Source organism: Lissotriton helveticus, chromosome 9, assembly GCF_964261635.1.
Source record: "Lissotriton helveticus chromosome 9, aLisHel1.1, whole genome shotgun sequence".
Classification (NCBI taxonomy): Eukaryota; Metazoa; Chordata; class Amphibia; order Caudata; family Salamandridae; genus Lissotriton; species Lissotriton helveticus.
Window position 1 is genome coordinate 1,168,067,412 of NC_136070.1, and position 13,203 is coordinate 1,168,080,614.

Consider the following 13,203-nt stretch of genomic DNA (forward strand, 5'->3'; position numbering starts at 1 on the left):
GTCCTGTATCCAACTCTATGTGGAATTTCTAAGGCCCATGTTTCTTGTAACAAACAAATGTTGCATGAATCTATGAATCTTGACCAATCAGGATCACAAAGGTTTTTAAGCAATCCCGCGATATTCCAAGATATCAAAGTTAAGTTATTTGGAAAATACCCATTACTATCATCATGCGTTCCCACCAAAGAAGCACCATGGCTGCCAACCCTATGGACAAAAGTTGGCCCTGGGGAAAGATCACTGACAGCCCCTGGGCCTAGAGTCATTTCACATCCCACCTGGGTATCCAGCCTCCCCAAACCTTGCCCATCTGGCGGCTTCACCTGAGTACTGTTGCAGGGTTTCTGTACTCACACAGAACTGTGCACAGAGGAGTGGAACCTCGGCAAATTAGGGTGTCCCAAAACTTACCTTAGCAACCAACTCACCCCTTACCGAGCTAGCTACAGTGTCTCATTGGACATATCAAACTCCCAATGTTTAGACAAACCAGAACATGAACTTACAGTACCTCAGGGTACGTGGGACTCATGAACACTCTTTCGTTATATTATCATTACAAACCAGAACATGGAGTAAAGAAGACACATGTGCATTTGAAATGTTTATTTACTAATGCCGTCTTCTCAGGCGCAGTATCTTAGATAATACAAGTATACTTATTATCAGTAGCAAAATTATCAGCATAGTTACTAAGACATAAAAAGCGAATGGTGACAGCATGTTAACATGCTGTAATGAATAAGAGTTAACAACACTTATATTTCACCCTCCCTAACACATATATTATATTATTAGCTAAGAAGGTCTCTTTGGGTTGTTTTAGGGTGGGCCCATACCTTAGTGTCCTAGCATGAAGGAATCACATCAGCATACACCAGCTCTCTCTGCATGTGCACCGCATCAAGTGTGTTAACTATTCTCGTGCAAAGCAATATCAATCCCGCCTCAAGCCCAAGTTGGCAAAGGCTGCACTTGTGTTATGACTATGAAGGCGTGGAGATCAGACCTCATAACAATTCCATATCGTGTTGCTCCTGAAACTTCAGCACTCTCCGTGCAGACATGGTTTATTAAACAAAACTGATATCAGAGCAATAACATATTATTCTCACATACACCACGGCAAACCACTAGGTTGAAAGCTAAGTCAACAATTAAGGGTCGTGTGCAGAAGTTGCAAGAAAGGAAAAATGGCGTTTAAATCTCAAATGTACCTATGCTAACTTAACACGATATAAGGATATATAGGAGCTATACAACACCCCCCCATGATCCGAGAACGGACTAAATAAGATAACAGAAGTGCCATCACATGAGAGCAGAATCCAACAAGAAACGAGCATGAATAAAAATTCAATTATAAAAACTAATGCTAAAAAATAGCCCACAAGTATAATGTGGCTCAAGCCAATAGGCAAGCAAAAATAAAATGTCTTGACCAAAAGTCAATAAAATCAAGGAAATGCTATCAATCAGCATGTCAATTTGAGGCAGTGTCTATGATAAGACTGTATATGAAAAGTAAGCTGCAACAGCCTCCAGGAGGAAGTCACTGTCCTCATCCGAAAACAGTTCAGCCATCCAATTTAAAAGATGAAAGGAACATACGTGATCTCCCAGCACCGGATCCTCTATAACCATCAGAGGACAGCTCGGTGGGTTTTCAAGAGAACTTCGTTCCAAGAAATTTTGCGCTGCCGACAACACATCCCAGGGACCCATTAGTCCATGTGCCACCGCCAAGGCCATAATCCTTTCGTCAGAACAAACCAACTCGTGAGCAATGATAGGACTCATCAGTTGATCAAAATCGACGTCAGAAGATATCGGTCCGCAGAGACACAAATCAATGGCCCAAAGGAAATCACAGGTCAGGCAGCGAAATACAGGCTGGACACAGGTGAAATAGGAGAACCGAAAAGATAATCCAAACGCCGTGCTTAGAGTCGCCAACGGCAGTGTGCCATAATAATCAAGCATGCGGTTGCGAAACCGCGTCAGTAGCAGTTGAGCGTGGTCTTGCACAGGAAGGGCATCCATATTTAAAAAGGCAAAAAACCACCAAAGCGCCAGCCGCTAATGCAAGTAAAAACGGGAACCCTCCAAATAAGGATGAAAAAATAGAATGGAAGAAGGCAGGGATGACTCCAAAAATCTTCTCAAAGGAAGTCACGAGACCACCGCTAACAACTTTAAAAAAATGTGCTAGGCCCGTTGTGGAGGATGCGTTAAAGATAGAACGAACCATGGCTCCGAAATGCAAAGGCAAATCAGTATTTAAAAGAGCCTGAACCTCCGTACGGGTATTAGCAATGTGAAGCACGAAAGTTTCACGGGCCGAGCTCAAGGCCACCTCTTTCTGGGACAATAGAGCTCTTATTCTAGCCATGCCGCTGAATTCTGCTCCCAAGGTCGGTATCTGTGGCCAAATGGAAGACTCCCTATGTTCACGTGTGGGAGGATAAAGAACATTTCTGCAGCAAATAACTCGCTCACTTACTGTAACTATGAAAGCTATACCTTTAATTAAACCACAACAGTTTTCATTATTGAGCATTAAATAACTACCATTCTCTAACAATTTAAACGTGGGGATGATAGCAGGAACTGGCGTGCCCTGTAAAACGCAAGCCATATTCGGTCGGTCCTTGTTACATGAACCGTGTAACTGTATGTGTCTGCACATTAAAGAATGATCTGGCGTCTCAGTACACTCATCCCCTGTTAGATAAACTTCTTGTTCATCCTTGAAACATCTGTATGTGTATGGGAGTGACCAGACCTCATGAAGAAAACCGCTACCTAAGGGTTCAAAACGACCTATTGGCACATATTTCATACAATTTGAAAACTTATATAAAGCAAAAGGCAGTGTTATTAAACCGTGGATAAGCCACGTAGCAGCAGTGGCCTCTGCCACAGAAAAAGGCAAAGATTCCAACCTTTCAATATGTAGCATAGAAAAGGAAGCATCACGCATTGAAAGCAAGCGTTGTTTGTCTGTCAAATTAAATGGTGCAAATAAAGAGGAAACGTTCATGTATCCCCAGGGAACTTTACCCATTTTCAGAGTCTGAAGTGTCCATGCAAACTGCATGATTGACCGTAATTGATTTTGACCATGGTATAATACTGACACTTCATCATGCACAATATCAACAACAGACGACACAATATTATCTAATGTGTAAATTCTAGAGGAAAGCACGTTAATGCTATTGTCAACAACTGCAAGCACTTTCTCAAGATTCGCCTGATCAATAGCCCTAAGGCGTGAAGCAGCCTCAATCTGTGAGAGTTTCCAAATTTCATTGTAAACCCCATATAACCACCTTTTCGACCTGCCACTAGCTGGGCCTTTAATGAAATCATTCAAATCCACGTCTGCATTCAGTTTGGAAAGGTGATACTTAACCGCAGGTAAAGTTGAATGTTTCAGCCAAGCTTGACACAACTTGCCCACAGAGTAAGAGGTGACAGTATGACTCAAATCAAACCGGGGATCAGATCTAACAGTCTTAAAACCGTCAGTTATATTTAAAAACCTTTTTTGGCAAGAATCAGCACTACGGTGCCAAAGCAGCCAACCCTTGGGATTCATACTGGAAATGTTAAAGGAGGAATTAAGAAGCAGAGCCTGTATATCTTTAATGGACAATTGAGTAAAATTACTCCAATCCTCATATTCCTCCAACTCCGGGAAAGACGGGGTGTTTAACCTTTTAGATGTAGCCAATCCAAAGCATGTGGTCTGGGAAATGGTTTCATTTAAAAACAACATATGATTCGGGATGAGACATGCACGGTGCAAAGCCTCAGTGCCTCGTACCTGCCAGGCCCTTGAACCCCAAACCGATTTAAGGTCTATTGTTTCCTTCCATAACTCATAGCCCCCAGTAACTAATTGATCTAGGAAGGCCTTCGAATACAACAATTTTGTATCGGTAAGTCTAACCTTGGACAGTGGCTGTTTTTGAAATTTAAAATAAAAGGACTCGGGATTGGACTGATTAAAGTCAGTGAAATAAGTATACTTTTTAAGAAACGTTTCTGAACTCCCTTGTGTAGGTGCCGGGCAATGTTCCCACTGAGTAAAATTAACAGCATCCCTTCGGGAAGATGTTTTGTGTAAGAAGTGATTGCCATAATGTTGATAACAGAACAATTCACCATAATTAGCAGATTCTAAATATAAATCCTCAGCATCAAAAGCAGCATAGTATTTCAAATCAGAAAACAAACTTTCCACAGCATTAACATCCCAATCATCAGAACGAATGTTTTGTTTCACCACATCCCCCATATTAACTCTTAGTACATTAGGAACATTAACGACTTCCGTTGGGCCATGAATCTGAAACCGAACTGCATCCCACGCGATTCCATCCAGAACAGGCCATGCTGTGATGTTAACCAAAGTCAAGTCTCTTTTTAATCTGTGTGTAGAATGTGAAGAGGAAAGTGGGGCCAAAGTTCCATTTAAATGAGTAATGCAAGTTCTCTCCTCGACATAGTGTCCATTCATAATTCGAAAAAAATAAAACACAAAACCAATTGACATAAAAAGGTAAACCGAAAAAAGGACCAGCCAAATGTATATCCAAGGAGGTATCAAAAAATGTTTTTTAAACAGGCCAGCATATACTGCAATTTGAGAGGGTTTTTTCGAGGCAAGGGAAGCAGAGTCAAAAGAAAATCTGGATTCCGTGGCTAAACGAGCTTGTAGGTCGGGCATGGACAAATCAGTGGGGTATGTATAGTCCAATTCCTCAACGTTAGTTCCGGGTAAATTATTTAATAATGGACTGGAAACAGCAGGTAATTCGATGGCCACTTCAGGTTCAATATTAGAAGCAGTGGGCATGATTGAATTTCTCACAATGGAAGGACAGGAAACAGCTGGTGTCATGCTAAGAAGAATCGGCCACTCTGTGTATCTTGACATTGTCAATAGAAATAAACCTGTTTTCCTTACGACCTGGAAGTGGAGGTAAAATGACTGTTCTTGTGCCCTTCACTCCAAGCACTGGGACCGGAGCTCGATAGGAGGGACCAAACTCTTTCTTGTTGTCGATCTTCTCTCGAACCAGTTCTCCAACTTGGGGTAGCCAGCCAACTACCGGGATCTGCAACGCATCATCCGATGTGGAGGGCAAATGTTCCTTTGCAAGACTGTCTCTGGTCTTTTGTAGATTCTGTAAAACATTGCAATGTTCATCTGCGTCAAAGGAAGTGGCGCGAACCACAGAGTCTAGACCGTCAAGGTCAGGGACGTACATCTTGATGCCAAAGAGCATTTCGTATGGGGTCCGCCCACCCAGAGACCTTCTAGGGAGATTATTAAGAGCACGCTGCACGCCATAGAGGTGAGCCAGCCAGTTTCTGCCAGTGCCTATAACTCGGGCTGTCAAAGATTGCTTTAAATCACGGTTCATTCGTTCAACTACACTATTACCCTCAGGTCTGTAGGGTGACGAAAACTTGACTTGGACCCCCATCGAAGTCATGGCATCCTTATACGCCTTAGAGGCGAAAGCCGGACCCTGATCCGAATGGAAGGTACCACAGGCAAAAATCCCTATAAAGATACGCAAATCTCTAATGACAGTCCGTGAATCAGCGCTGCGATGTGGCCATACCCACACAAAGCGTGTGCATGAGTCAACTGCTACTAAGATGTACTTATACGCAGTATCAGATGAAAAAGGACCGCAGTGATCTAAATAAACACAGCCTAGCGGTTTATTAGAAATGTACAACTGAGTCTGTGGCGGACGCGTAGCAGTTGAAGGTTTAATCTGCTGGCATATGTCACAAAGAAGGACATAATCACGCGTCTGTTTGTACAGTCCCCGCCACCAGAAACGTAGTTGTAATTGAGTTACAGTGGCCGAGACGCCCGCATGCGCAGACGCCACACCTTCATGAGCCGCTGTAATCAAGTCTGCTCTGCGATCCGAGTTGGGAATCAGCCGTTCCCCAACATCAGGAATTGTCACAAAAGGAACCTTTTCGGGACTTAAGTGGTATTTATACTTCGAAGGGAATCCCGCAGGATGTTTACTTCCCTTCTCAGAGGCAGCAATCGCTGCCAAGATGTCGCTATCAATCTTGGTTTTAGACCTAGTAACTGCTGCAACTAAGTATGTAGATACTGCTGATTTCGCTGCTTCATCAGCAAGCGAGTTGCCAACAGCGTGAACTCCTACGCGCTGATGACCGAGAGTATGAATCACATAAACGAGTGGCAACATAGCCTTAAGCTCTGCCACTCGAACCCAGATCATTTTATGTTTTATTGTGCTACCCTTGGAATCATGAAAATCATTTTGAATCCAAAAGAACAAGTTTTCATTGTAAGACTGGACACAGTAGTAAGAATCACTTACAATTAGAGTAGTAACACTTGGATCTGCGTACTCCAACGCTAGTAAAAGAGCACGAAGCTCTGCCAATTGTGCGGTGCAGTCTCCCAGGGGCAACGTGTGCACTTCCCTGGAAATGAACTCATCATTCAACATAGCACCGACCACAATGGCGCATGCGGAAACGTAGGCATGTTTAGAGCCATGCGCAACCTGCGCCGACCCATCAGTGTAAATGATGCAATGGAAGTCCTCCAAAGGTCGCATAGCCAGAGGAGCAGGATGAACGAATTCATACTGCAAGTACTCCTGCGACCGTAAGGAAGCGTCAAAAATAAACATGACATCCGTGGATGACAATGACGCAGCCCACTGAATCCACCGAGGGTGCAAAGCCTTTGAATTCGGTACACTGGCTTTCGTGACTGCCTCCAAGTGAGGACAGGGTGTAACCACTAGCATGCGTTTCCCCTGAGACAGTGTTCGTTCCTTAAGAATTGCCATCTGTACAGCAGTTAAAACCTTTTCCACTGTGGGAAACCGCATCTCAGCCGAAGTGTACAAGTGTGACTTGTAAGCAATAGGTACTGTGTCACCTTCATTAAAAGTGAGGTACGTGAAACCCACCGTCCCAGGAATTATTCTTATTACTAGGTTGGTGTGGTTATCACGAGTCAGTAAATATTTAGAAGCGAGCAGATCAGCCTGCAAGGATTGCAAAATGGCTGAATGCTCAGGCAGCCAGCATGATTTTGAGAAAGTTGGTTGTATCAAAGCATACAAAGGCTTGATACGCTGGGCATATTCAGGAATGTAAGTTCTGCCGAAATTCAAAAAACCCAGCAAAGACTGTAATTTTTTCAGTGTTGTAGGAGCGCGCAATTGTGCGCATTTCTCCAAGAAGTGAGGAGCCAAGCCTCTACCTTCATTGTTCAGCTCATAGCCGAGGAACAACACCGTGTGTTCTGCAATGTGCGATTTTGCAAAATTAAATTTGTAACCCATATCAGCAAAGGTACAAATTATAGAATTCACTCGACACAGATGCATCCAAATCTCGTCGTCTGTGAGATAAATATCATCAACATAAGAACATGCATCTGGATCGATTCCCTCCAACAGAGTGACTATTCTGGAGGTGAAGACTCCAGGACTATTTTTGTAGCCCATTGGGAGTCGCCGGAAGCGTTTTTGCACCCCAGCGGACGTAAAACTTGTCCACTGGGAGCTAAAGTCATCCAGTCTGTGGGCATAAAAACCATTGGAAATGTCAAGCGTTGTCTTGAAACGCTTACGCACTAGACTATCCACTAGGGCAGAGCCGTGAGTATTCTGTACTGCACAGTTACGGCAATGCGAGTTCAAATGCCGGTAATCCAATACCAAACGATATGATCCGTCAGGTTTGGTCACAGTAAAAAGGGGATTATTCATTGGTGACACACACGTTTCAATAACTCCCTGATATTCCAATTGTTCAAGGATTTCTGCGACGGCTGCTTTAGCTTCACGCCGTATGGGATATTGAGGCTGAGGCTGCGGCTCAGACCGCAAAGGAATTTCGTGGCATGGGGACAATTTGTCCCAACCACATTGGTTGCGGTAGAGAGCCGGTGCAAGAGCCAGAGCCCACTCTTCTGCAAAATGCTGCGCATGCTCAGTCGAGACAGTGTGCGCGAAACTGGGAAGGATTACCTCCTCCCCTCGCGGCGCTGCGAGCACAAAAGGTGGGGGCCAGTCAGCCTCGGAAAGCAAAATGTCGTACGTAGACGAAAGGTTCTCCCAAAATACCCCTCTGACAGTACGCTGTATGTCACCTTCAATTAACAGGACAATTTCAAAAAGTCTTTCAGGGGGAGCTAATCTCGTATCGGCTGTTTCTATTACAACAAACACTTCAGTCGCTGTCACCCTCAGTAGTGGACGGAGCGCCTCTCTGACTATGGTAATCTCCGCCGCGCTGTCCAGCAAGGTCAGAGCCCACGTCAGATTCCGAAGCCGCGTTCTCACTATCTGTGGCATATCTATGCGCTGTTAAGGCTGCGACTTTCTTCTTCGCAAACTGCGGACGCTTAGGCGTAGAATCCTCCTGCTTCACTGCTCCGTCCGTCTGGCGGGACTGACCACGTCCTTGTTGGCCACCACGTCCACGTCCACCCCCTCCTCCTCCACCGGTCTTCGGGGCCGATGTTTCCTGAAAGGAACGAGGAGAGCGTTGATCAGAACCCTGAAATCGATCAGGTGATTTAATCATCGCGCGATCGCGCAAATCATAAACTTTTTCCGGCGGCGCAGGTGCTTGTACTGCAGGAAAAGAATCCTGAGTCTGTGTATTCGTCTTCCCCTGAGTTTGTTTCTTAGGCCAATTTTGTTTCTTGGACTTGGGTCGGACATCTGTCACTGCAGATTGTCCCTGAGGTTGTTTTTTCTCCTTTACTGGAAAATATTTCAGACCTCTACTTGTGCGGCCAATTGTCTTATAAGCGGCCACCACAATCTTTGCTAACTGGCGGGGTTTGTCGGCATCGGGCAGAGCAGCCAAAGCATTCGACACCTGAAAGTTTACTGCATCTCCTTTAACATTGGAGAGAATGAGATCACTTACAATCTCAAAAGAACCACACAGGCGCATACCCAATTCAACCGCTGCCTCTGGACCGTGATCATTCTGAACACGTCTAATTATTTCAGGCAGGGCAGTCATAGACGGGGTGCCAAAGCACCTTGTATAAACTGCCGCAAATGTTTTTCCCCAGCTCTCACAGTCAACAAGTTCAGGAGTTATATCCTTCGGTAGAGTAATCGTTAACATTCTATGTTTATCAGCAGGAGTAGAATTCGGAAAAACCGCCTCCAGTTGATCAAACTTCTCTGCTAGCCAGAATGGGAAGTCATCGTTGTCAACTGGACGCGCACCAAAAACCGAATTAACCATCACTGGATTGAGACGCATTCCGCCTCGTTCCATGGGAGCGGCCGCACCCCCCTGGGGACCACCAGGAAGATGTCGACCGATGTATTGCACTAAAGCACGAATCACGGAAATTGAAACAACATGTAACCTGCGAATTTCAGCTAGGGTACAAGCCCCGTGATTCGGGTGCGGGGTAAAGCCACCCAACGCAGGCCAATTCGTACCTGGAATTGAGAGCGGACCTAACCTCGCTGCGGACAAAGAGTGGGGGAGGGCGCCATCAAACCAAACTCGATGCTGCCAATGATCAATAGGTATTTCCAATGCCCTGTACGGCGTATATTCAGCCGGGACATCCAAGGCGGTGTAGGAGTGGAACAAACCAGAATTAGCGTCCACAGCCGGAAACGTAACCCAAGAGTAAAACAACTCGTAAGGAAACGCCGGATCTGCACATACCACGAAAATCACAGCCATCCCATCTACTGGGACTTGGTACGTCTGAAGATGGTTGCGTACCGCTACGCGACTATGCTGCGCAATAGCCACCGCCGCCATTACAACACTGGAAACAAGAACACACAAAGAATACTTTGTAGCACAACTGGGTAGTAATTCAAAGAAACCGTTTAAGGAAGAATCAAGCTTGAATAAAGACCTATTTCAAAAAATAGGTAGGTTTCACCGACACCCCGTTTTCCGGAAACGGATGTGAAGGGGTTAAGGCATGAACGATAAACTACTCGAGTGTCATGATATAAGACCACCGAAACCGTTGGGCGCCATGTTGCAGGGTTTCTGTACTCACACAGAACTGTGCACAGAGGAGTGGAACCTCGGCAAATTAGGGTGTCCCAAAACTTACCTTAGCAACCAACTCACCCCTTACCGAGCTAGCTACAGTGTCTCATTGGACATATCAAACTCCCAATGTTTAGACAAACCAGAACATGAACTTACAGTACCTCAGGGTACGTGGGACTCATGAACACTCTTTCGTTATATTATCATTACAAACCAGAACATGGAGTAAAGAAGACACATGTGCATTTGAAATGTTTATTTACTAATGCCGTCTTCTCAGGCGCAGTATCTTAGATAATACAAGTATACTTATTATCAGTAGCAAAATTATCAGCATAGTTACTAAGACATAAAAAGCGAATGGTGACAGCATGTTAACATGCTGTAATGAATAAGAGTTAACAACACTTATATTTCACCCTCCCTAACACATATATTATATTATTAGCTAAGAAGGTCTCTTTGGGTTGTTTTAGGGCGGGCCCATACCTTAGTGTCCTAGCATGAAGGAATCACATCAGCATACACCAGCTCTCTCTGCATGTGCACCGCATCAAGTGTGTTAACTATTCTCGTGCAAAGCAATATCAATCCCGCCTCAAGCCCAAGTTGGCAAAGGCTGCACTTGTGTTATGACTATGAAGGCGTGGAGATCAGACCTCATAACAATTCCATATCGTGTTGCTCCTGAAACTTCAGCACTCTCCGTGCAGACATGGTTTATTAAACAAAACTGATATCAGAGCAATAACATATTATTCTCACATACACCACGGCAAACCACTAGGTTGAAAGCTAAGTCAACAATTAAGGGTCGTGTGCAGAAGTGGCAAGAAAGGAAAAATGGCGTTTAAATCTCAAATGTACCTATGCTAACTTAACACGATATAAGGATATATAGGAGCTATACAACAGTACCCTTTTTCAAAATTGAGGTTAGACCTGCTACCTCATTCGCAACATCCAAAATGGGTGTGAGCGTCGTTCGTACCTCAGTGCTCGTATTGCAAGTACTAGAGTTTAATGAGAAAATGTGACCCCAAAACAGTCCACCATTTGCAGCCCTCGACTGTTCCCAATAATACATAGCAAAGCGACCCCTAGGTATCGAAATGGGGAGTCAGTCTACTATCTCCAGACCAGAAAAGGCCGCATAGCGATTATAGGTAGGGATGTTAAAGCTATGGCCTTCTGTATTACACATATACGATATCCGGGGCTTTAAAGGGTTTGTCAACAGAGCCCGGGGATAGAAGTAACTTAGGTCATCAGCCATGATTCCTCCCCTACCTCTCTCTGCATACCAATCAACAATATGTGTGGTTGCCCTGCAGTCCCTAAAGTTAATAATAATTATGTCCCCCTGGATGTCCTTAGGTCTATGACCCACCCAGCCAAGACGTCGTACATGAAGGATTTCCCCGTTGATGTTAGGGGGAAGTGGCCTATTGTGTCTTAACCAATGTACAACTTTATTCTTAAGGTCATGGTAGCCTTCTGTTTTCCTGTCCCCTAGTTCTGGGACTCCAGTAAGTACTACCACATACGGGACCGCCTCTGGGGGCAGATCTATTTGCTGTCGGTTTCCCCTTCCCGTGGTTAGTAAATCATGTAATTGAGCTTACAAAGCAAGACCCTTACCAGTAACTTCAGAGGTTTTGAATCACATATTCAAATTGATGATTGTCTTTAATAGAACCTGTTCTTACTGGAACTGGGGCAGAGACGGTTTGTGCATGTTTTTGTGATGCCTACAACTTGAATCTCTTTTCCCGAAAAGGGTAGTTTGGGATCTCAACCATCCTGATGGCCAAGGGGGTAGCCCCAGTAGCAATCAAAAATAAGGGGTGGCTCATTCACCCCATCTTCCACATATGGGCTAGTCTAGTTTACCTCCAGCATCTGGGTACTGTCATTGTCACTTATCAAGTTCTATGGGACTCTCTAACATCAGAGAGACCTTGGAAGCAAGATCATCAATCATGAGCTGTTTGCGCTGAACTCTGCGATGGGGCTGGAAGTTTGTCCCTCTATTTTGTATATATTCTTGTACCATGTGGGCTTGGTGTATATTTGGACTTGGGTGTCTGGTTCTGAATGTTGTGCATAAGGAAACTCTACTGTTTCTACTTGCATCACCCAATCTTGTGCAGTGACAGGTATTTGAGCATCAAATGGTACTCTGTTGAATTTAATCTATCTTTTCTCTTCCAGTGACTGACCTTTAACAGATATGGCACGGAGTAACCTTTTTCAAAGCGCTAATATTTATACCGCCATCATTTCCTCTACCTACTCCTTCCTTGGGCATACTGAATAGCGACCCCTTGCATTCACATCAACTGCAGGACCATGACCTGAATTATTTTACTGACCCTCTTGGACTACTATTCTGTGCTAACTTTGTCTGTGCTAGCCTGAAATTTTCCTTCAATTTTCATTGCTTTGCATTCTGTGTCACTGCAGTATTTTGTATACTGAAGGATCTCATCTGGAGACTGTAAACAAATCGCCTTCTGCTGTATTGAAGCACTAACCTCTGTACACAAAGTAAGAACAAACGTTTTGAGTAAACCGCTCTTTCTCTGCAATTCTCTTCAGCTTTGGAACACTCTTCCTTTGTTACTAAGACTGCTCTCCAATGAGCTTCATTCCGTAAGTCCCTGAAAACGTGGCTACATAGCAGTTAGTACTGATGAGCGCTGGCTAACGGGACCACTGAGGCCCTTTCTAACTGGCCTAGCGCTCGTAGACCTACGGGTAGCTGTGCGCTTTTTAAGATCCACAGACTGGAATAGAATTTCACAATGTTCCCTCTAAACCTGCATCAAATTCTCAAGGAAACCAGTTACCACCACTTTAAATTGTTGCATCATCCTCAATTTTATCCCACTTCACTTCCTTCATGTAACTTCGGTTTTAAATTTGTGATCAATTTTAACCCACTTCACTTCCTTCAGGTAACTTCGGTTTTACATTTGTGATCAATGTATCATATTTAGCCTTGACCAAGGGCGAAGGGGCAGTTGTATTTACAACTGTTAAGAAGACCAATAGATGGCCCTGCATCCACAAATCTCTGGGAACCGCCACCTCAAACAATCTGTCTAGGTC

The 13,203-nt window shown here is 44.4% G+C and overlaps 1 protein-coding gene across 1 annotated transcript in view; it reads left to right on the forward strand.

Annotated features, from left to right (window-relative positions):
* The window catches only part of LOC144783387 (uncharacterized), a 166,045-nt gene that overhangs the window by 47,481 nt on the left and 105,361 nt on the right, over positions 1-13,203 (forward strand). The window lies entirely within an intron of this gene.